The sequence below is a fragment of the Tyto alba genome, unplaced genomic scaffold (assembly GCF_018691265.1).
Source record: "Tyto alba isolate M040663 unplaced genomic scaffold, T.alba_DEE_v4.0 Super-Scaffold_2, whole genome shotgun sequence".
Taxonomy (NCBI): Eukaryota; Metazoa; Chordata; class Aves; order Strigiformes; family Tytonidae; genus Tyto; species Tyto alba.
Window position 1 is genome coordinate 29,915,499 of NW_024881282.1, and position 24,445 is coordinate 29,939,943.

A 24,445-nucleotide genomic window follows, 5' to 3' on the forward strand; every position below is an offset into this window, starting at 1 on the left:
CCTACGTATATTCTAATACTGCCCTTATTATTTAACTGCTATGTATGCACTTATTTCACTGCAGGAGTTTGGTTCTGGTTTAAGCGGAAGGCACCAAATGTTAACTCAGATGAAAGCCCATTGAAGCCAGGGAGCAGACATCAGTCTTGAATTTGGCCTACAGTCTGTGACATTAAGGAAAAAGGCCACAAGAAGAATTGTTTATATATGTGCTTGCTAAATGGTATTTTCACCTCAAAGCATACTTGAATCTTAGAAGAATGCAACTATTTCAGCTTTCTTGGATGATGTACCAATGGTACAGCCTGAGGCTAATATGGATCATATCCTTTTAGTTATTCCCGCACAGTTTTATTGACTCAATGTGTTCTATCTCTCTCCTATCACTCTCATCAAGAAGAAATATCACAGATTCTAGATTATAGTTTTCCGAACCAAATCCTTAGCAGAGGAAAACTAAGATGAACTGCCTGAATATCCAGGCTCCATCTATGAGCTGCAGATCTTGGTGTGTACCTACAATGTCTTGGTATCTGTTTGGAGTTACATTGCTGTAGCTTGAGAACAGTCAACATGAGAAAAATAATGACATTGCTGTTTGCTCAACCACGTCACAAAACTCACTCTGTCATGTGTTAGGTGATCAAAAATGGAGAAGTCTTGGCAGACATTTACTGTCTACAGCAAATAGAGGAAAAAATAAATGTACATTGCTCAATAGCTACAGGGATATGTATGCATACATTATGCATAATGCGCACACTACATAAACACGCACATGCAAAGTGAAAAATTAATTGCAGACGGAATACAGTAAGCTCAGTCTCCTGAGAGTTAGACAGTAATATGCAACAACAACAACACAATCTCCAAACCATGAATCCACCACCCACATCCAGCACAACTCAGGACTTCTTAAACCATTATTGTAATAAATTGTAATGCAAACAGTGTACAGAAGGAGGAACAAAGAAAATAATTGACGTGTCTTCCCTAAGGCTCTTCTAAAGATTAGAGAGAGAAGCCCCAGGACTGGCATGTTATTTTCTTTGTTCTTTATCTTTTTGCTGGTTGTTTGCATTAATTTTGGCACTGGGTGATTTAGAGCACCCTTAGTTTTCATGGACGCAGGTGGCGGCATGTGCATGGTCCCTTAGTAAATAATGTTACCAACATGGATTGCTTTAAGTGGCTCTGCTATCAAAGAGCTCTGTCTTAATTTGAAAATGCATTTAGGTGATTAAATAATGTCTTAGAGCTAGATTCATTTGTCTGCTCTTATTTTAGAGGCGTTCTAATTAAAGCTCCAAATACATAATTATATAAAGCAGAACAGTGAGCAACTTACTTTCCCTCGTTATAAATTAATGCGTGGTGGAGAGGCAGGGAGGAAATAACTTCACACACAGGAGCGCTGCAGGAGACCGTGGGTTTACAGGTAGCAATTGGATACCACAAGACTTGAAACCACCAGCAGTGCAGTTGGGGAATACGTGCATCAAAAGATTCAGGTCACAGAGGAGGGATGTCACTACCACTGTCACAACAGCTGTTGCCTGTGGAAAAAAGTACAGAGATGGGGTAGGTCTATAAGAAACGTAAAGAGAAATGTGTATAGAGGACAGGCCATTATCAAGACTATTGAGTGACTGTGGAGGAACAGAGTAACAGCAGTTACTAGAGATGTGAGGGGCTTCAGAGGAAAGTTTGAAGGCCCTGGCTGAGTGATGGTATGAGGGGAGGTGTACATAAATATTTGCAAGGGATTAACACGCAGTGAAGAGTGGAATTACTTATCTAAGAACAACAGGATGAGCATGATAAAGTAGCCCTGTAAATGTGATACAGAACAGTACTGCAAGGTGGTTTGTAGAGCTATGTTGTTCTGTAAAAACAGGCACCAGAAACAAGAGCTACCCCTGGAAGATGGTGCCTGGCTTGATTAGGAAGAATTTTTCCACACCCTAATGAGGAAGAGGGGTTGGAAGAAAGGGGGATGGTTGCAGCCTCCAAATTCCCCTATCACCTCTCATCAGAAAGACCACCCAGGAAAACCACTGCATGGGAAACCTCAGACATTCTCTTCATTCTCTCTTCCACATTTTTTCCCATATAAAGTGGGGGATCTTGTCCTGTACACAGATATTTATTTGAAATGCACTCATCTCTGAGCTGAATTGCAGCAGCCCAGTAGTAGAGAACTAAACACAGGCTGGTGTTCAGGTGCGGGGGAAAAGGTAATGTGAAGGAGCATAGGAAATTCCTTCAAGTCTTATTTCCTAGAGAGCATGTAGGGTTTTAAGGTCTTTCCAGCTGGAGACGACAGAGGAGACTTAGAAGACAGCAGGAGCAAGGGAGAGATGCCCGTACATCCAAAACTGCATGAAACAACGGGGGGGGGGGGGGGGGGGGGGGGGGGGGGGTTGTTGTATGGATGAAGGATTAAGATGATCGTTCCTTATCCTCCATACATCTTTCCAAGAAGATATGGACATGTCAAACTGTGGTGTCATATTGTTAAATTACTCTCTCTAGAGAGAACAATTTGAAAAAATTATTTCTGTGAAATAGGGATCATACAAGTAAATCCAGAAAGTTTACAGTCTCTCAGTCTGTTAATTCAAAGCCCTTGTAAATCTATGGATGTTGATGGAGATAGTTCTCACTCACACCCTATATAAATCATAGTAGAACTGGAACCAAAAATCTTAGCAGAAAAACAAATATTTCTTGTTATCACCAGCTGATAAATAGCCGTAACAAAAAGTATAGGGCAATGGGGTGCAGTGCCTTCTGGGGACTGCTTTGTACTTTCCACAGGCATCAGCAACAGCGTCTTAAGGCATTGTGCAAACGCAGCCATTGTGATGACACACACAGTCCTTGAGTGATCCAAAGGCAGGAGATTGACATGAACATTGTTGCTCACTTACTATGGTGATGAAAGCTCCCGCCTACAATAACAATCCACTGATTTCTTAATGAATTTTCTAAGGATGAGAAAAATGCATAAGACATTTATAAATGATTCAAAATCTTATGAAAGGCTTCTGCATTTTGTTTCTCTTACATTTTTTTTCCTTTGAAAGATGGGGTTTGTTTTTAAAGGTACTTTTTCATGGGATACTGCTGAATACCCAATCCTTCTTCTCATTCAGTTCCTTAAAATGAGTCATCTTCAGCTCTTAGTTTTCCTTCCTTCCTTGTTCCTGAGCCATTCAGAAATGCTGCTGTTTCTGCCTACTCTGTATTGTCTTATCCAGGGTGACCCTTTGCATTTAAGAACCTTCCAACTATTAAAAATAGGCTTCCTTTTCCCTCCTTTCCTCCCTCTCTTCATTCTAAGACCACCAGTTTGTGTCCTTCTTTATTTTGGCTGCGACATTTGAAAGGACAGCATTTAACTAGGAGGCAACCTGGGCAGAACTGGGAGCCTGGCTTTCCTGAGCTCCATTTTATGCTGCCACTCAAGTTTTAACCTGGTAATGGGTGCATCATTCCTCTTTTGTTTCCAGAAGAAGTTTTCCTATCTCCAGCCCTCATTCCCTGGTTGAACAGGGTTTCATGATGCAAGATTGGGACATCTTAGCAGTGGTGGTGGGATTTAGTTATGACCAAATGCACTAGAAGCAATAGTCCTGGCAGAAAGCCTGGCAATAAAAAATGTCAGCCTGACGTCACTGGTCTGACAAAACATGGATCTGTTGCTGCTGGGACCAAGGCCCACACATACCCAGAAGCTAGCCCTTCTCACACCCATTTCTCTCCAGCTTCCACTCCTCACTCCAGCCATTTAATCTCCAATGCAGTCAGCATGGCAACCCACTCATGTCCAGGAAGATCTAGCCCAGATCTCAGCAAACATTAACCCATTTCAACTGGCTGTGCTTTACTAGGTGGGAAGAGGGGAGGAAGGTGAGAGGATGAGGGTGATAGGATGCCTTTCACCTCCATAAATACCATTCAGTGCAACACAGTACAGTTTTGACTCTATTTAAGTCTTTTTCATAAGGTAGAAAAGTATGAGATCACATCTCTTTTGTATGAAATGCTGGCCTGAGAGGTGGACTTTGCTATTAGCAATATCAGCACTCAGCTTCCTCCTACTTTTATCTCACTCACCAGTGAATTCATCTAGTAGGAAAGTCTTTAAGAAAAATAAATTTAAGCTCAATTCCTCTGCTGGCATAAACTGATATGATTCATAGCAGTTAACATCAATAAAGGTCAACCTTTTTCGCTAAAACTTGAATGCTTGCTCTCATTTTCTTTTTTTTTCCTATTTTTTTTTTCCCCCCAAAGGCCAACCTTCAAAATGCAGTTGCTAAGATCATATTCTTTGTCCATCAATCGCCCAGTGTCAGTTTCTCTTACCCTCTTTGAATCATTCTTCAGACTCCCTTGGCTTCAGGACATGAAGGTCAGGCTTTTTGTATCCACTTTGAATGCCCTCCACAGCTTGATCCTTCTGCCTACCTGCCCTTATAAAGCCTGCACTATCTGAGGTTGACTGAGTTCCCACCCTTTATGAATAGGAGCAAGCAGGAGAGCCAGTTGCCCTCTACTCATTGGAAACCTCCAAATGCACAATGAATGAAGTCAAACTAACCAACCAAACCAAATCGCAAACCCAACAGATCACCACACAAACTCTGCATGATTTCCAGAAGAGTTTGTTATGGTCTATGAACCTGAAACCATTTCTAGCATGAAATACCCTCAAAAACAAAACTTGTGTCAAAATTGGCCTAGGAGACTTCAATGCAATCTTGGTAATGTATGGTGGAAATGGCAACAAGGTATCCATTCTTAATAGATTTTCCCTTTTTCTGAAAGCCAAGGTAAAACTCAGAAGATAAGAATTCATGCAATCCAAAACAAGGAGACAAGCTTTGATATGTCTGCAGAAACTCCAGGAAGGACACCGGGCTGTGATCAGAGGGCAGAGATGGACTATCCCGCAGAGCACCAGAGAGCAGAGGGCCAGGTTATGCATAAGACACCATGGAAGCTCACCTTTGTAAAGCTTCATCTACCCCTACTCTCTGGGCTTAAACCTAAGGCACGGGTGCTTCCAGCTGTGTGTACTGTGGCTCTTGTCTGGGCCACAGGCCTGACTATTCTTTACCTGGAAATTAGGAGATACAGATGAAGTCTGGGACGGAGGGAGGAACCTGGTCCAGACCAGCTCTTAGTCTAATATGGGTCCTATACCCATGCCACTGGACTTTCTTCCCTTCTAGACAAAGAACATACGTAGATTCAGAGCAAAGGAGGATTTCTTAAAAGCTCTTCTGAATGAGTCAGATCAGATCTGTTCTCATTTCCATTCTGTCTGCTTCCTACAAAGGCTCTGGCCATGTTAATTGCCAGTGATTTCCGCCCCCCACTCCCCCACGCCCCCTTACTATATCATTTAACAGGCGTGAAGAAGAATGTCACTTGGTGCCCTTTAGTCACTAGCCAGAAGTGACAATAAATTTAATGCAGAGTTTTTGGATAAAGCAAAAACTATTTCTGAAGAATGACAGTATGTGCAAAGTGTAAAGCTTGAAGCTTAGCAGCTAAATTCTGAACCCATGAGATATTATGCTGCCCTGTGTCATTAACAAGCTGCCAAAATGACAGCAAACTGGATTATCTCCTTCATAATGTAGTCTGCTCAGCACAAAATAAATGACTGCTAACTTTTAACAATGTGCAGCACCATTACAGTGAAACCATTTTGTGACCAGAGGCAATCTTACATGGAACTACTTTGGGAAATGAAGTCATAATTAATCTTTTCTAGCTACCCGTTACCCCAGGTTCTTCTTATCAAAATCATCTAATTAAACACTGCATTATTTCCAGTTTCATACCAGCCTAAGTCTTTTGATTTTATTGGAGTAATATCACTATTGACTTGGAGCAACACAGGAGGGAAGCAAGGCATATTCACCAGTGCAACTACATCACCATTGCTTCTCCCACTCAGAAGGTGTCTCCAATACACTTTCTGGCCACCACTTTCCAGAAGAAATTCAGAGTTTAATTTTGGTGCTCTCAGACTGAAACCCCAGAAGCTTACACTGTCAACCAAACCAACAGAAGTATTTGTGCCAGAGGGGAATGATGACAGAACTTTAAACAGTCACTGTCTGTTGTTTTAAAAAGCATCTGCTTTACACTGAGTCATAAAGAAAGCGTGTAGAGATCTGGTCTTCTAGCTGATCATGAAACTGAGCATGAAAATCCAGTTGAGGTCGTTCCAGGGCTTAGCAGAGCAAGACTCCTTCTCACACTTTCAAGCTGAAAGATTTATGGAGCTGTTTGTTCAAGCCTAACTATAGCATCATGCACTTCACCACTGAATTTAATCCTACTTTCTCCAGTCTGTTCTTCTAAACTGATGAGATAATTTTAAATTCCACTCCTCACACTGATGTACTGCAGGTCTCCTAGCTTTGTGTCTTCCACAGATCAACCAAATGCCATCTCTACCCACCCTTGACATCACTACCAAAGACGCTGAGCTGTATTGGAGCCAAAGCAGCCTCAGCTGTCCCCACTTCAGGACATCCCTCCAGCTGGGCAATTAGCTGCAGGTGACTGTGCCATCAAACTGCCCCTTCAAAGCCACATTTCCTTAGGTAGTGTGAGGTGGTGCAAGAAAAGGTGCAGACTTTCAGCAGCTCTGAAGAAGGGTCTCAGCTATGGGTGTTGGCTGGACCTTAGAGACTATCTTAGTGGGCTTCTGCTGGGCTTATCTGGGTCTATGAAAAAGCACAGGGCAGAAGGGTAGGTGGCACTGTACCTCAGACAGTAACTCTACCTTATGGTGGGCCCATCTCTGTTCCCTGGGAAGCCTCAAAAAGGTTAAAAGACTCACCCTTCTCCCCATGGGAACAGGCACGGTAAACAGCTTTCTCCAAAGACAACAACCAACTGCAGTTGGTTTACCTTTCCAGGAGAACAAAGGCAGTGTTTTAGTACACGAGTTGGGTGCGTAATGCCAGGCAGGCCCAGGCAAGTGGGCCGCGCTGCATGTTCACCTGCCTTTTTGGCCCTTCCGTGGAGGCCGAGCGCACACGCCTGTGGGCTGCCTGTCACAGGGTCAGCCGGGCCACAGCTGCCTCCAGATTCGGGAGGCACAGGCTGCTACCCACAGAGCGTGTGCCTCCAGCAACCCAGCCCCTTTGGCAAGGCGGGTGTTTTGCTAATTTTCTGCGTGCACGTACACATCTCCCCGTGAGTGTTCGGCTTGTTCGGCTGCGTCCAAGCCACCGGCACCTTGGAGGAGTCACGAGGGAGCGGCTGCCCACCTCATTGCCAGCTGCCTCATCGGTGCCAACTATGTTCGACCTCCAACTAAGAATTCATCATGCATCAGAACTGACGTGATCTGAGAGGGATACAGATGTTCAGGGTCAGCCAGAGGTGTTCTTCCTACCCTTGTCCCTGTTTTAGAAGAACCGCCTGACTACAGAAGAAAAGACTGCAGATCCCAGCCCTTTATCTCTTCAGTTGGAATCTGGAATAAAAACCCCAAATAAACTCTTGGATGATACAGATTACCATCTCTGATATGCTTGTTTAAATTATAAATCCTGGAGGATTAGAGGTGGTGTGTGAACAGAGCCTGGGGCAATAGGGTTTTGTCTGTGATGGGGGCACTAATAAAACACAGAAGCCCAGATTTTCAAAAGCGGTTAGGTGTTTTAGTAAGAGTTAACAGTAGATCTCTGTGAGTAGCAGGATCTGCAGCATCTTTCTGGGTGGCCATGAAGACAGGGGGTTTTTCAAAAGGACTCTGTGTTCTGCCCCCATTAAAGGTATTTCTGCTCTGCTAAAACTCCATCAAGATATCATCAGAAAATGTCACAATACAATGCACTGAATTTAGGGGTGATCATTCAGTGTTCGTCTTCATGAAACATTATTGATGCCTTGATGCCTCTCCTCATGCTTGGGACAGGTCCTTCGCATTGCTGTAAATTGCAGCTAAAATAGGGGTGATTTGGCTGAAATACTAGGCTCCCCTAGTTTTCCATGGATACAGTACTATTCATATGCATGTGCCTGAATTTTCAGCAGAGGAACAGTCCTATTGCAGACTGAGCTGCTGAGCCAGCACCTGAATTCATGAAAATTCCTTTCACCCTTTTCGGTTCTTTAGCAAAGCTTCATTCACACCAATGACTAAGAAGCTATATTTACTTTTGCACATCTGTCCTTGATCTATTGAGTATTTTTCTTCCAACAAGCAGTCACCAAAAGGGCATGTGTCTGTATGCGTGCGTGCAGGGCAGTTTTGCCTAAATAGCTGCCATGCTGCCTTGATGTCATTAGCAGAAAAAAGATTTATTGCTGCAGCTCAGAAGTCTGAAGAACTTAATGACAGATGTAAAACCCAGCAAGACTGCAGTCTGGAATCCTGATTCAGTTCTGGGCTAATAAAAATGCTCTTCAAGCATATTTCACATTGAAGGAGTTGTCCATCTCTTTTTCCCTGCTTACCTCCCAGCAGTCACCAGAGAAATGTATGCTATCCACTGAAGTAGAGCCTACAACTTTTTAATGTCAGGTGCTGGTTTGATGACAGACAGTTGAGATAATTCCTGGAGACTGCAATACACATGAAAAGCCAAAAGGTTGATCTGCTGGAGTCTAAGCTACAGATTTCAGGTGTTCTAGCTAAAATGCCAAGTGACCCATATCTTCTGTAAACTGAGAAGTAAAGAGAGATCTGGATCACATGCACATATACACACACAAACTGGTTGGTGATAGTAGCAGAGCACTCCGTGGTCAGCACAGAGCCAGGAAGAGCTGCACCACTTTAAAATGGCCATGACTGAAGGAACTGTGCTGGGAAGAGTATCACCCAGAAGCTCGCTGTTGAGGAATTAAAAGGATATTAATTCCCACTTGGTGTCAGGAGGCTGGAGAATTGCATAATGGGGCATACTGAAGTTTCTGAAGAGGAAGTGAGTCAAAGTTTGTTATTTTTGGTGCAGCCAGGACAGTATTTTCTGCCACTTGTTGTGGGGTGTGGGTTTCATTTACACAGGATAGCTGTTCTACAGGAATCACAGCCAGGATCTAGAGCAAATGTCTCAATTGTGACATCCTGGCAAGAAGCTTGTTCTAACAAGTAACTATTTTGAGAAGAGGAAGAAAAAAGAACAAAAGCTGGCAAGAAGAGCAGCAGGAGCTGCACTTCATGCAGATGCTCCCTTCTGCTCCCCAGGCCTTGCAGACCTGGCTCCTGCTCCCTCTGCTCTGTCAAAACAACCTCCCTGTACATCTATAAGGCACTCCTGAACACCCACAATCTTTCTTAACTCTGCTCCTTTGCCTCTCCACCCTCCTTGAGCCTTGGTTCCCTTCCAGCTACTGGCACTCCCGTGCGCCGTTCTGCGCAGCGTGGCTGCGTGCAGCTCTCCTTCCCCAGCTGCAGTTTTCCCTCTACCGTTTATCTCCTAATGCCTCAACGCTCAGGTGTGCGGAGCGGTGTTGCACCACATACCTCAGGCAACACCGCCTGCCTCTCACTACCCACAAGATCTGAAATATTCATGTAGGGCTTAACTTGCCAGTGCCCAGAATCTTTTTTGGTCATTTACATCTGGGCAAAGGAAACACAAGGTGGCTGTGATATGTGATCAAATGTGAGCAGCTGTAAATTGAAAAGAGCCATTTGTCACTGTTATTAATCCCCTGAGTCACACTGCCTCCAGATATTTCCTGTGTGACCTCTATTTTTATTTCTTCACAAATAAAGACTGTAGACTTCAGTTTGCTCCTGCTCACATCAGGCTTAACTCAAGCCTCTGACAAGGAGTATTACACCAGACTTGCCCTGGCATGAGGTGGAAGCTGTATCCTAAGTTTTGCACCGTTTTACAATTATTGCGAAATGTGTGTTAGTGCTGAAGTACTAAACAGCATCAGGAACTAACCTGATATTAACAGGCTCTTGAAGACTAACTGTGAAAACAGACCATCTACTACCTTGAATATTTCAGAAAGATTGGATTCTGGGTTCAGGGCTGGGGATTTTTCTTTTCTGACTTTTTCTTTTTTTTATTCTTTTTTTCACTTATTCACTCAATGCTATCTAACATCAAAGGAAATACTTTCTGGCATTATCCTGAACAAAATCTCTGCCGCTGAAGCACAGCAGACATCAGACAGTGCAAAGTGCAGGAGTCTTGTAAGTGTGAGAGCCATCCGGAACTTTGACATTAGTCTGAGGTTTGTTAAATCACCTTCTTAGATGCATGGCAAAATGCTTCACACTGAAATAGCTCTCAGTTGCTTTCCACTGGTGATTGATGGTAAAATAGTTAACATTTATGATATTTATATGGAAGACTTCTTAAATATGTACAGGCAGAATTTGGTTAGCACAGGTGGGAGTGTACTAGCAAAATTTAACCTTTCTCTCAAAATCTTATAGTATGGTTTTAAATTTAAATCGAGATCTTTAATAATTGGCATTTGCTTGGAGTTTCTTAGACTGCAGATTACAAATGTGAAGACAGAGAGAATCAAGATAATTGTTCCCTCGTGTAATGGGCTTCAGATTAAGCAAGCCAGGCACACATTGAATTGCAGTGACCTGGAGCCCTTATCTAGCTCCAAAAATACATCACAACTCTGACTAAGAAAGGTTTCTAAAACTCAGGCATTGAGTACGTAGTAAGACAATGTTAATGAGGGTTCCAGGACATGTCTCAGATGTATCAATGTCGCTGAGACACAGGAAGGGATAGAAGAGCATCAGTGACTTGGTTTTATAGTCCTGTGGTTACATTCATCTGCTTAAGTGATATACTTCCTTTCCTCGGACACAACAAGTGACCACTTGCCAGCTACTGACCATAGGAAGAAAAACAGGTCAAAGTGGGAACCCAAAAGGAAAAGAGAATATTTTTACTCCATGCTGCATATCCTTTGAGAAAAAAGGCTTCAGGAACTTGGCTGAAAAAAAGCCTACAGCATACACTCCCAGGTCTCAAAGGTATCAGATACAAATCCACTAATCTGGTCTCTCTCAGCTAAAAAGATTCTTCTTTCTTGCCAAAACAATTTAACAGGCCTTTAGATGTTTGAAGACAGTGGAAAATAACTTTATAGAACTGGCAGTTTTCTGGCAGAATATTTTATTTTGGTTATTCATTTTGTGCACTCTGAAAATTTGGTGTGATGCAAATATCACATCTGGCCATAGCTCTGGTTCTCTCTCTGCCCCGTGTTGTGTTAAACACCAACACTGGCCATCAAGCCACAGCACCAGGCAGTACCCCCAAGGGATTCACACAGCCATTCAGCCAAGAAATTTCCCCACTCTCTCTTCCCTCTAGGATCCTAGCAGCTGGATGACCCTGATGGTTTTACCACGCTCCTTCCAGGGCATGGGGAGTTTTCTGCTCAGGCGGAGGGTTTGAGAAATTAAGCCTCAGGCAGATACATTATTACATTCATCTGCTCAATACGCAGTGAGGTGATATATGCCCTTATGCACCATACTTCACTGTGGAGCCTTTCCCAAGATGTTTCCTCATTTTCTCCACCATCCTTGCCTCTTTTCCAAATCCTTCATGCTGTACTCCTGAGCAGGAGCCATTTTTCTACTCCTCAGGGTTTTGAAGGCTGTTCCTGCCCAATGCCCATCCCATCACACTCCAAACACTGGCTCAAAGGGCTGTCACGGGCTTGGCTCTGCTCCCATCTGCACCCCACTCAGCACCATGTGTCGCCATGGGTGGCAGCGGGGTCACTCTCCAAACAGGGCAGCCTTCAGGGTGGCTTTTGTTATCGAGTCTCTTATGTGTGCTCAACCTCAGATTTTTCTGATTCTTGAATTCTCCCATCAGGTCTGGATTTCAAGGCATTTTTCACTGGCATCAGTGTGACCTTCTGTATGTTGAAGGCCATAGACTGATGCCCTGTTTCACCTGAGCTCCATAATTTCTGTTTGTCTTCCTTCCAGAAAGACATACAGAGTTTGATTAGGGGATGTTCAGATGTGAAGACTTTAAAGACTTCATAGTTTCTTGAGCAGTTTGCTTCAGCAGTTGATTACATTGATTTTCAAAACCACTACCCTTAATTTTTCAGTTGATCTTGTCTGACATTAGTTTCCAGTCACTCTTTTTTTTTTGCCTTTAGTTGACTTCGTACCTACTTTTTTCTCCAGTCACCCCTTTAAACCTCCTTAAGTGTCTGACTGTCAGGCATATTTTCCAGCCACAGTATCATTCCTTTTCCTGCACCCATTTTGAAATTTTCTAGCTCCTTTTGAAGACAGACACAATGCCACTCAGAACAGTAATGCAAAGGCAAGAGGGAAAAACAGTCAGATGAAGCATCTTTGTCTTTGTGGTAAAGCTAAAGCATCTAAGACAGCCTGTAGTCCCTTTGCAACATTTGCTTTAGGTCTTGACCTCACTCAAAGCTTGCTCAAGGAAATCAGAACAGGGTAAGACGTTGACTTGGTTATTTATATAAAAGCCCCCAAAGTCCTAGTCACTAAGGATCCTATACTTGGGCTTACATTTGGCCCTTCAGGAAGGACAGTTGTAGCATCCAAGGGAAGAATTTGGACCTGAGGAAGCAACAGTATACTCCTAGTGCAAGGAGTATACATAGTAATTATGTATTCATGAAGTGTACGATGCTTGGAAATTATACACAGCAGACCCAAAAATATCATTTAACACGTGTGCTGGTTTTTAAGGCAAAAATAATGGTGAATTCACTTTGTGATTATATGGTCCTTACCACATACACTTTCTGCCAGTATTTGATACTTACTATGTCATTAAATGGTCAGCAATTGCTCTAGAGGCAAAGACTGCTTGGAAAATTGTTCCCTGCAAAATGGAGCATTATTTAAAAATCATTAACATTTTCCACCACAGCATTTTTCCTAAGGGAAAATATACAAGTATTGCAATTTGACTTCAGTAGACATTCTTCCAGAGATGTGTTGTGTTCTTGTTGTTCTGAGAAAGCATAATGATGCTGCTCTCAAACTCATTTTCTTGGCTTTAATCAATGTTTCTCTCCATCCATTTTCCTCTCTAAGCCCTTCCCTCACAAGCCAGAAATAATAATTGAAAGCTGATTGGAATTTTAAGCCAACAATATCCCTGCTCCTCATGAAGCCAATGGACGTGGCAAAGTTCCCATTGACTTCAATAGTCCAAGTTCTGTTTTAAGGATCCTTGCCATGCAGATGGACTAGCTCCACCGAAGTTAACATGGTTGCATGGAAAAAGCCTGGGTACAATAGCAGCAAAACCCACCCTAGTAGTAGGAGGATCTCTTCCAATTTCATCTGACCCAGGCGTATCTACACATGCATACGTATACAACCAGAGTGGAGCTTGCAGTCCACAACCTCTTTTTAGCTTTGCCAGCATGGTATGTTATTTTGTCTGATTGCTGGGCTGCAGCACAGAAACACAAATCAGCCCAACCTGTCATGACTGCAAACTAAAGAAAAGGTAGCCTGAAAGAAACAGAGGCAACTTAATTCAGCATATTCTATATCAAGACTTATAGGTTTCTAGACAGAGTAATTTTATGACTCCTGATATAAGTACTAAATTCTTATTTAGCTCTTCTGTTTTTGCTTGAGTTTTCTATTTATTCCAAGGAGCACTGAAAATATTTTGGTAGTGATTCATAATAATGTGACACCAGTTAAGTTATAAGACTGGAATTCATTTATTTTCAGAAGACCAGCAGAATGGCTGTACATTACTACGTTGTCAAAATAAGGCTCATAGGAGACTGTGGTAAAGCATGCACCCCATGCTGGTTGCCTACACAGGGGAGAATTTAATCCTATTCTTTTGCAGATCTTTGCCAGTATGGCAATCTTGAGGACAAACTGTACCCAAAAGCAATGCATGCATGGAAGACACAACTCTCATTAACTTCTGTGGACGTGGTACCTATCCCTAAGTCTGCAAACAGAATCTGTCAATTTGTAGTGGCTCCTGTCACATCTTGTTTGCAGGCCTGGTGAAAGCAATGAGTGGTTTCTGAAAGCAAAGACCTGACAGCTAATAGCAGCTTAGGTGGAAAAGGAAGATGTGAACACAGCACCTTAGCTACAGAATTACTTGCTGACTGGTGGGTGCAAACAAGTGATTTCAATAGCTACAATGCTGGAACACATGCAATAGTTCAAATGCTAAATGTCAGACTAAAAACATTTTGTGGACTGGATTATTTTATAATAATAAAGTATTCCTCCTCTGAAAGCCACATGCTTTCTTTAGCCATTTTCCTTTTGAGGAAAACCACCCTTTTTCAAATGTTTCTCAGCTGATGGATTGCTACATCGCCTGTCTTAGAAAATGGATGCATCCTGCCTGTGCACGCCTGTGTCAGAGGAGTGAGTTTTAAAATAGCTGTCTCTATTAAAAATACCTCCTGATTATATGGCAATGCAAAGATACTTAAGGGGTTCAAAGTAACTATTCACCTCAGGCATCTTTGTCCAGGTCCATGTAATACCATAAACTTCTTTCCCTGGAACCTGTGTTTTAATTGCTTAGGTTAAGCACTTTTCCTGGGAACCCATTACGGCCACAGAATGACTGCTCTCAAATGTTTAATACCAGCTGAGACAAACCCTAGGTTTTGGGGCACCTGTATTCTACAATATTTCTAAAAATACTATGTGAGCTTCTGGGTTTCAGCATTTCCCTGCTCAGAACATCCCTATTCTCTCTGGTCTCCCATGGAGAACAAAGACTACCCCTGTTTGACTAGCAAGAAGCTCCAAAAAGCATCACTGCAAGCTCAGCCAGCAGCAAAGCCAGCAGATCTGCTCTGAAAATAGAAGCAGTAAAAGAGAGACCCGGTGATGACTCACGGCTTAGCTCTGCTCTTGTTTGTAATGGCACAAAACAAGAGTAACTCCCTTGAAATTGGTGAAGTTAACACCCTTTCAAGTAGCCACACATCTTGAGCAATTTTAGATCAACCTACACTGGTTCAGCATGATTCAGCTTTGATATTGGATTGAATCAACTGGTTTACAACTCGGTGCAGCTCCAATGCATCCTGATCAATTAATAGTATCAAGTAGAACTGAACTGGAGTGTACAGGAGCAAATAGTGCCACTGAGTGACACAGACTCTGCATCACACAGCCTAGGACTCCCCCAGAGAGAAGATCCCCTGCAATCACTGGACGGATATCAGTTTAAATCAGGTGGGAAAGAGTGGGAAGATAGCTTGACCAAGGGATGAGTGGGAGTGATTTGTTCTGTTTCTTATATTTCCATGGAATTACACAACACAGTTTTTGCAGCCTGGCTAGATCCCTAGCTGGGAGAACTTGATGAGTACAAGGGTGGGTTGAGGATTTTGCTTGCTTGGTTGTTTTCCTTTGAAAAGCAGGAGGTTTCTCATTAAGAGTTTATGGGAAATTCAGTTAAAATAAAGATGTTTCCATTTTAGTGAAAATATTCAATAGGGGAAAAATGTTGCTCAGCCGTCTGTACTGAGTGCTTTCAGTTCCTGAAGAAGAGAAAAGAAAGGTGCCTGACATCCTATGGGAAGTCCCAGAAGAGGACTGTAACACATATGCAAAACAACTGAAAAAAGTTTGGCCACAGACCTAGGGCAATCAGAAGTACATAAAAATCTCTAAACAGTGCCCAAATTACTGAGCTATCTACTGTCATTAAGCCCATGTAAAGGCTGATGGAGGTATTCTGCTGATTCAATAGTGTGTAATTCTCTGGCCAGACCCCCCACTTAGATTTCTGGGCCACCCCATAGCAAGTGAGAGTAGTTATCAGACGTTGCTGATTGTCCACCAAGGAGTGGAAATGAAAACAGCTAAACATCTGCTGTTCTTCATGGCAACATTACAGCTCAGCTATACAATTCACCTAGCTAACTTCTATGCAAACAAAATGGTGTGCCAGCATTTCCAATATTATAAATCAAGGTTACAACCTGAGATGCTGTTAGAGATGCTATAAGTAAAGATAAGTATATGTGGAGTGGGGGACAAGCGAATAAAAAAAGATCCCACATCTGTGGGGATTTGTGCTGTTGCTCAAACAAAGGAAAGGGATTCAACAGACACAGCTGTTCCTTGCTGTTTGTTGCCTCTGCCCCTACATTTTAAACCTTATTCATATCATCCTCAATGATATTTTCCCAAGTGCTTTGGAAATGTGCGTTTGTTTCATTTTCCCTTGGCATCTTTATCTTCCAGCTGCTAATTTTCTCATTACTGAGGACTCTATCACTCACAGGAGGTCTATATCTCAACTGCCTCTGCATTCAGTAGATTTTAAAGCTGATGTGGCAGGATACTATCCATTGAGATACGACAGTATTTTTTTACAGTAATTATAGTCAGATCATGCCTTTAAAGATGTATGTGGGAAAAGTCCATATCCAGGTTTCATCCCCCTTTGGAGCAGCAGTGAGCAGCATGTAAGCACTGTGCTGTGCCCGCCTCCACATCTCCTTTTGGGCCCATCTGCGTAGTAACTTGCTGCCAGCAGACAATGGCAACTTCCAGCCTTCCCTTTGTTTGGCTACTGCACCGTGGAGCTGATGCCTTGAGAAGAAGGACATATGGGGCATCTATACAACTGTGTGTAGAGTGAGGTGAGGATGCCGGAGCTGGGGCAGAATAGCCCCTTGTAGCCCCCAGGGAGGCCCTTGGCACGGCTTGCCTCACCGCCGCACTGGGTGAAGGGGAGACCCTCACCCACAGTCTGGGCTACGTGACATGGACCTGCTCTGACATCTTCTTGGAGCAGGGGAATGGAGCCCCACAGCGAATCAAGCCCTCGTAGAGCTTCTGGACACTGAGCCCCACTGCTAACCACCTTTAAAGTCAGATATATAGGGTGCATGAAAGGCACAGGAGGTCATGACATTTTGGAAATGAAATTGCTTGCACAATTTAGAATTGCTTTCATTTTTGCTAGAACACTCTCCAGCCAGCTCCTGACTGTGATGCCAGCTCCAAGCATCAGGGCATATTTGAAGGTCCTGGGGTGGGCACTGCTCCCCATTCAGCTCTCGTCTTTGTGCTCATGGGAGGGAGGAAGATGATGGTGGGACTGCTGAGATATCTCAGAAGAGGGAAAAACTGCTACCTGAGGAGCACGGCACAGAGACATCTGCAATGTCTCTGCGAGGAGTCAGCCTGGGTCTCCCAACCTCAGCTCCTGGCAGGTCACCCACATTTGGGGCTAACCAAGCCCAGACACCGTGGGCTGGCAGCTGTTCCTGCCCCAAGAGCCCTGGCCCAGGAGTGAGAAGGTTGCGGAATATCAGCAAACGGGATGCATCAAGCATAGGATTAGTGTAGGTAAGAGCAAGAGATAGAGTAGTTGTCCTCAAAGGTACAAAATCTTTGTTAAACACAAGTGCTAGGATGACAATAAATTCAAACTTTAAATTCAAACATTTGAAATAAATATAATACCAGATACAAACAGACAGAAAGAAGGTAACAGACTCTTTTTATGTCTTTAGTCTTCTTTATACCTCTTTCCATCAATTTCAAAGCCATTATCACCCTCTTGAAATTCAGCAGTGCTGGAGGGCCTTACTCGGCTAGGGCCGAGTAATAGGATAGAATTTTAAGGGAAATGAAGATGTAAAGCAGTGGGAAGAAGCTGTTCAATCTGTTCTGCTTCATTAGTTCCTGCAGGCAATGGATGTGGCTAAAACTGATCAGAGGTAGGGGAAACGTATTTTAAATATGTAAAATGTATGTTAAAATAAATGTGCCATAAGGCGTATAATCAAGAAGAATTGTTTGCTGAGATGTATGGTTAGCACACCTTAGATGTTATGGTCAGTGTTACGCTGTACTTGAAATACCATTACAATCTATTTAGTTGCCCAAGGGAAACTTGGGAAGGAATTTAACACTGTGTGGATGAACATGGGGGAAGGATTTGCTCTCATGAGCTGGACGGTTTTTATTACTCAGGACTAAATCGCAGTGTCACTAACATTTCTTTAATTTTGAAATGCCACATACCAAGAAAGTGTAAGTGTAGGCAAAGCTACCTGATAGATACCGTATATGTCTGCAAAGGAAAGCTCTTTCTCTTTTTAATGAGCTAAAAAACCCCAAACGTGTTCATAATCCCAAAATGGGATTGCACATTTAATCTAATTATGCACTAGACTCTGGAAAATCCTGAGAGTTTCCTGTTATGCTGTTTGGCTTTTTCCCTCATCTAGGCTGAAGCCTCTGAGCTCATTTCAAGGCTCTGTGACACCATGGATCTGATTCAGCAAAACACTTAAGTGTACACTCAGCCCAAGCACTTTGAGGACCTGCATCCTTGTTTGGCAATACTTTTAAGCACTTACAGAATTTTAAGCATATACTTAAGTCCCTTCAACTTTATTGAAGCATAAGATCTACTTAAGTATTTTGTTTAATTAAAGTATAAGTGATTAGAATATCATAAATGCAAGCTGATTTTTCTCTGGTTTGCATTGCTAGCTTCTTTTCTAAATAGCCCAGCTTGTCAGATCGATTTGTTTATACTAATTTTAAGTGCAGAGCTGTGTGTGGGAACTCTACAATGAAATTCTCCTATCTGTTTGTTTGATTTACCCTGCAGATGTGGGGGTTCCCAGCTCTTTTGGGAAGTGCTGTGCTGCAAAGTATTTAGCACAATGCTGAAGCCAGAGCAGGGCTACAAGTCAGGTTCACTGCATGTGGCAGAAGCAGATGAGTAAACTCGGCTCTGTTTCAACCCTCTTAGGCAAGATCTGTGCATCTAGTTATTTATCTTTGGCTCTAATCTTGCAAGCTACATATGAGCAAATAATCTTTATCCACTCAAATATATCCTTCGAGTTGGTGGAAGCAGCCAATGCACAGAAAGTTTGCAGTGACCAATCCTTACATAAGCAAGGAGAAGAGAAAACAGTGCAAACTCAATCTGAGAGAGATTATGTCCATCTGCCACTGAAGTCGGTGGCAATTTACCACCAGCTTCAGCAGAAGCAGACTCAGTGCCAAAGGAGGGGCTGGACCTTTTGCTGTCTGTGCCATCCATATAAGCAAGCAGAAAGATTGTTTTTCCCAGGCTTTTGTGGCACAAAATAAATGAGCTCAGGCAAGGTCATCTACAAATCCTCTTCTTTGCTGTCTCTTTTGTAAGGCTGGGTAATTATATAGGAATTACTTCTCAGCCTGATTTTTCTCATATAAGACAAAGACGACAGGCAAGATACAGTACAATAAATCTGACTTTTAACGAACAGTTATTAAGAGTTTTGGCACTCTTCTTAGTATGCAATGTCCTTACAGGCTGGCTCCATGGGGAAAGGGTTACATGGAGACAGCAGAGGACGGTGGAGCCATGGTGGCTTGCTCTGAATCTCAGCATATATCATGTTCTCACAGTGCTGGCCGGTGGCTATACGAACTGACTCAGGGCTTTGTTCTCAGTGTCAACCCTACCCCAGTGCTTTCTTCTGGAAAAAAAAAGAAGTAATAAAATTTCAATTGGCCTGAGTAAAACAGATAATAAAAGAAATGGAAACAGAGAAAGGCTGTTATTGCCAAGTTTTGAAGGAATTAATACAATGGCACCTGAAAAATACAAGGAAGAAGTCTGGCTCCATCAGAAAACAAGTTTTGCATTGTAGAATTTTTGTGTTACATCTGTGAGAAGAGCCCAAGCTGCACAGCCTATGTGTGAAAATTTCTCCCACTAGTCCTTCCTTTTAGCAGAGGAGTCCATCCTAATTTTTCCCTAGCAAAAAGTCACAGCTTGATTCCTAGAGCTGCAGGATGACATGCCAGCTGCTGGGAAATCTGGTGGCTGCGAAGAAGCGGGGGGGATTTTGGCACTGCCTCATGCCTCACAGGAGAGCAATTCCACCCTGCAGCTTGGCCAGAGAGAGGTTTAAAGAGGGATCCTTTCTTGGGACATACTTAATAGAAAAGCCATCCTAGAGGAGGTAAAGGCAAATGATAAAACTGTACCAGGTTCAATAAACCATGTTGACAAAGACATTGATATCAGCACTAAAATGAAAAGAAGATTAACCTAGTTTTGGTGATGCTAATGCACTGGGCAATCAATTAGTACAAAGGGACTGCAGAAAGCCCTAAAAATTCTCACTGTACAGAAGGGTCTTTTGGAAAAGACCAAAACACCCAGGAAAGCAGCAGCTTTTCAACAGAGGTACACAGACAGAGGTCAGAGAGAGGAAGAGGAATACTCCTATTTCTCTTAGTTTTGAAGGGTTTTACCCTTGAACAGAACTGGTCAGCAATACCAAACAACATCTGGAAGAGGAAGGGTAGCTAAGCACAGGACAGGCATCAAGGACACCCTAACTGTATGCCCATCATCTCAGCAAAAATTTATCTGGAACATCCATATGAAGAGTTTTGTTTCCCTACACTTCTTTCATAGTCAAAAAAGAGAGGATGATTCTGCTCATCTCTTCTTCATGTGCAACCCATGTGTGATGGCTAAGGGAGTCCTGTCAGGAAAGAGACTTAAGCCCTGAAAGTTAGATAAGGGATGTATCCTTGTCTTACATTCTTCACAAAGAATGATAATACCTCTTGGTCCCACTCTTCCTTTGATTTTTCTATTTGGTTATGGAGTCTCTGAAACGGGTAGGGATATCCAGCTATTACACTAAATTATACTGTAAATTAGCTACGTTATTATGTTCACCAGCAAATGTCAAAATATTATGCCCACAGTTTCAGGGGTCTTAACTCAATCATATTTGTTCAGAGACATCTTGACAATAAGGAACTGAAATATGTTTAGCTTCACTCCCTTGTTCATATTCCTTATTAGGTATATGTATAGGGTTTTTACGTTTTTATTTACACTAGAGTCCGGTTTCACTTGTGTTAATATCCTGTGTATATTTGTTACATAGAAGTAAAAAGAGGGCCTAAAACTTTAAAAGAAGAGAGGAAACAAATACATAGTTTTCTGCATGCAGAAGGTATAGAAAACTCCAGCTACTATTTTAATGAAAATGGTGGGAGGAGGTGAGGAGAATTTCTAGAAAAACATATTTTGCATAGATTTGGTTTATATTTCCATTTTTTTCCTCCCTCAGAAAATTTTGCTTCTCTAGTAGCCATCTTCTTAAAAAAAGAAAAACCAAACAAACTCAAAAAGCTCTCCTTAGGCTCAGAGAAGAGCATCCACACCCAGCATTCAAACTCACAGAATCTAAATTTTCCCCTTGGCCACATATGGTAACCTCACCTGCCACAGGTGGTTTTGGTTCCTCCTGGTAACCTGAGTAGCAGCTTCAGCCTCGCACACTTCAGCCTATAAAACCAGAACAGAAATGCAGCCTCAAATCAACTGTTTGAGTATAAGAGCAGCCTGGGCTGTGATTTTGGAAATTCTGGGCAGTAAATTCAAATCTGTTAGATGGGTTTTTTTTCCTCTCCGAGACTAGAGAATCAGCATTTCTTAATACTCATGTTTCAGCTGGCAGTGGGGCAGGAGGGACGAGTCCTCGGGCGGTGTTTCCACAGAGCAGACAAGCTGTCCTTTCCCTGCACCCTTCCCGGGACAGCGGGAGGGCTGCAGGGACCGAAGCCCAGCTTCCCCCCCTCCACGTCCATCTCAGCACTGCCGCTGATCACACCAACAGGTCAAACGTGTGAGGTCTGCAGCGACCACCGACTCCAGCCATATGCCACCAAGGCCTCGTTGGGGGATCTGGCAGGTCAGCGTCCATGGTATGCTAGGTAAAGCCCTGAGAACTCTTTCTGCCCTTTTCGTGAGACAGGAGTCCCAGGGCAAACCCCCAAAACGCCTGCAGAACAGCGACTCAGTCCTGTGTGACGGGGGGGACGATGGCTCATGCCAACCCAAGGCCGCGCCTGCGGGGAAGCCCTCAGCGCACGGCCCTCAGAGGGGCCGCCAAACTCCCCCGCCTCACCTTGTCCTTCCCCCGGCCCGCTGCCAGGAACAGCCGGTGGGGCTGCGCTCGTGCACCCCGGGCGTTTCCACCACGGGGGCCGGGCGTGGGGTGAGACACCCCGGGCTACCCACGGCCCTCCCCGTGGCTGCGGGTGCCCCTCGGGGTGTCGGCCATGACGTTTCCCAGGGCGCGCGGCCCAGCTCCGAGCAGCCGGCAGCCATCAGCGCTGCGGCAGAGTACCTTATTTAACCTTGGTGAGGGAAACACCAGCGCTTTCCCCTCTCAGCATTTGTTTTCAGTTGCTAATCCAGGAAACACACATCCTTTCTATTTACTTAGAAAAGAATGAATAATAACCACGTTTCTCCTTGGCTCCTTCCCCCTCCCCGGTCCTCTTCTCGCTCCCTCGCCGCCTCGCTATTAAAATGGAAACCCCTGTGTTACAGACATCTCCAGGCTGCTAGAGCACTTAAGCAGCGCCCTGTGAGCTGCAGCCATTTACTATGTGCGATTGTTTCTGCGAGACCTAATAATTCTACCATTGTTATTATAACACTGTGCACTAATACAAATGAGCTTGTAAATAGGGGTCCAACTAAAATAAAACCATTATAATCACAGCCCAGGCTGTAAATCACAGACTAGTGTGTTCTGCTGTGGTTTGACCGAGAGCCAGGCAATAGTCAAATAATCAAACTGCAGATGTTGGGATAGCAAATCTGCTTAAATTTAAACAGTGGCAAAGGTCCAAACAACAGGGGGGGGCAGAAAAAAAGTCCTTTGCACAATGTAGGAATTCCCCCCCCCCCCCTCCTTTCTTGTTAACTGGGTCTATAAAGTAACCAGACATGTTACCCGATAATAGCACTGTTCCTTGGGAGCTTGCAAACACCAGTGCCAACTCACAGGCATGGGAGCTGTGCAGAGCATCTGCATAGTGACTGATAATTAGCACTAGCTGCCAGGCTCGAAGGCATGTCCCCCCTGCCGTCCCCATGGCCTCTGCTGATGGCCAGAGCAAGCCTTCCCGAGTCTTCCTGGGGGAGAAGCCCAGGGGTACCCCATAACATCCTGTACCATGAACTTCATCAGTTACCCCAAAAGTCAAAGATACGGTGTCACGACTTGACCCTCTCTAATTTCTTGAGCATCTTGCTATGACTTACCTCGCTCCCTCCTCCATCTTACTCTAGGACCACACTGTTTCCCCATGGTGCAGTCCAGGACACAGCTGCAATTTAGATTCTTGCTCAGGGGGATTTCTTACCATCCCATGCCCGACCAATGGCTCACGTCCCTGCCCCAGAGCATTCTCAGTTGGGGCACACAGAGAGACCTATCTACAAGTGGCACACAGAGGGTCATTTCATCAGGCAAAGCAGCATGCGAGGGGCAGTAGGGAGACAGTGCTGAAAATGTGGGGCAACTGAGAAGAGTAGCCACACCAGGCTGTCATGCTCTGCCAGCTGTTTCCACAGCTGTGGGAGATGTGGTGCGGTTGCTTCTCCTCCTAGCCAGAAACCAGGATCTGTGTCGGTAGTGCTCAAACACAGGTGGTGTGTTTTCATTTGGAGAATACATGAGCCTTGGCTGTTGCCCCGTGACATTTGAAATGATATTATAAGCTTCTTTAGGAAAAGTATACGGTCATTTGTTTCTCTGACAGCCCAAGGCAAACAAGTTGGATAGGTCCTGTTGCTCACCACATTGTCACATGTGGTCGCAGGAGGACTGTTAAATGTGAGAACCTCCTTGATATAACTTTAACTTACCATGAAGGAATTTTTTATGCTATTTTTTTAATGTAATATTTAAGCGGCTGCCAGGCAACAAGTCGTAAGAATAATCAATCACACAAACAGATGCCATGTAAATACTTCTTTTAAGCAAGTAGCTCAAGAAATCATTGAGGGGATAAAGCAGTGATCTCTCCTGGGGAAAATCAGCAAAATGAGCTCGGCAGCCTTGGATGAAGGCTGGACAGGATACAAACCAGTCATCCTCCTGAAGCTGCTTCTCCTCTGTGTTACTGACACAGCAGCTGTGAATATTAATGTTATTTCCCTAAAACCTTGTGACTAAATTCCACTAGCAGGACAGTTTGCCTTTCCTGCTCAGGAAATATTTGCTGTTAAAATTACTTGAAGGCAACGTGAACCAAGCATATTCCAGCTCCAAACTGCAGGAACCCCAGAAGGGGTTTTTTGTTCTGAAAAGCTCGTTCACTGATTTAAACCTTTTCCTTAGAATCTGAGTAACCAACTTGGAAGAACATGCTTTTTCCTCCTTTTTTTTTTTTTTCCTCTTCTCTTTAAAGGACAGTGTATCTCCTGGAGGCAGAGAACCTTTTTGGCCTGAGTCTCCCTTATGAAGGGAATACAATGTTAGAAGCAGAAAAATGTGCCCCTCTGAGTACATATTGCAAAATTAACTCCTTGGTGTGCACTTCTTGCATATCCATTCTGCTGGATCCAAATTTCCATAGGTTTTCCTGCTCTTTTTGTCAAGGGCA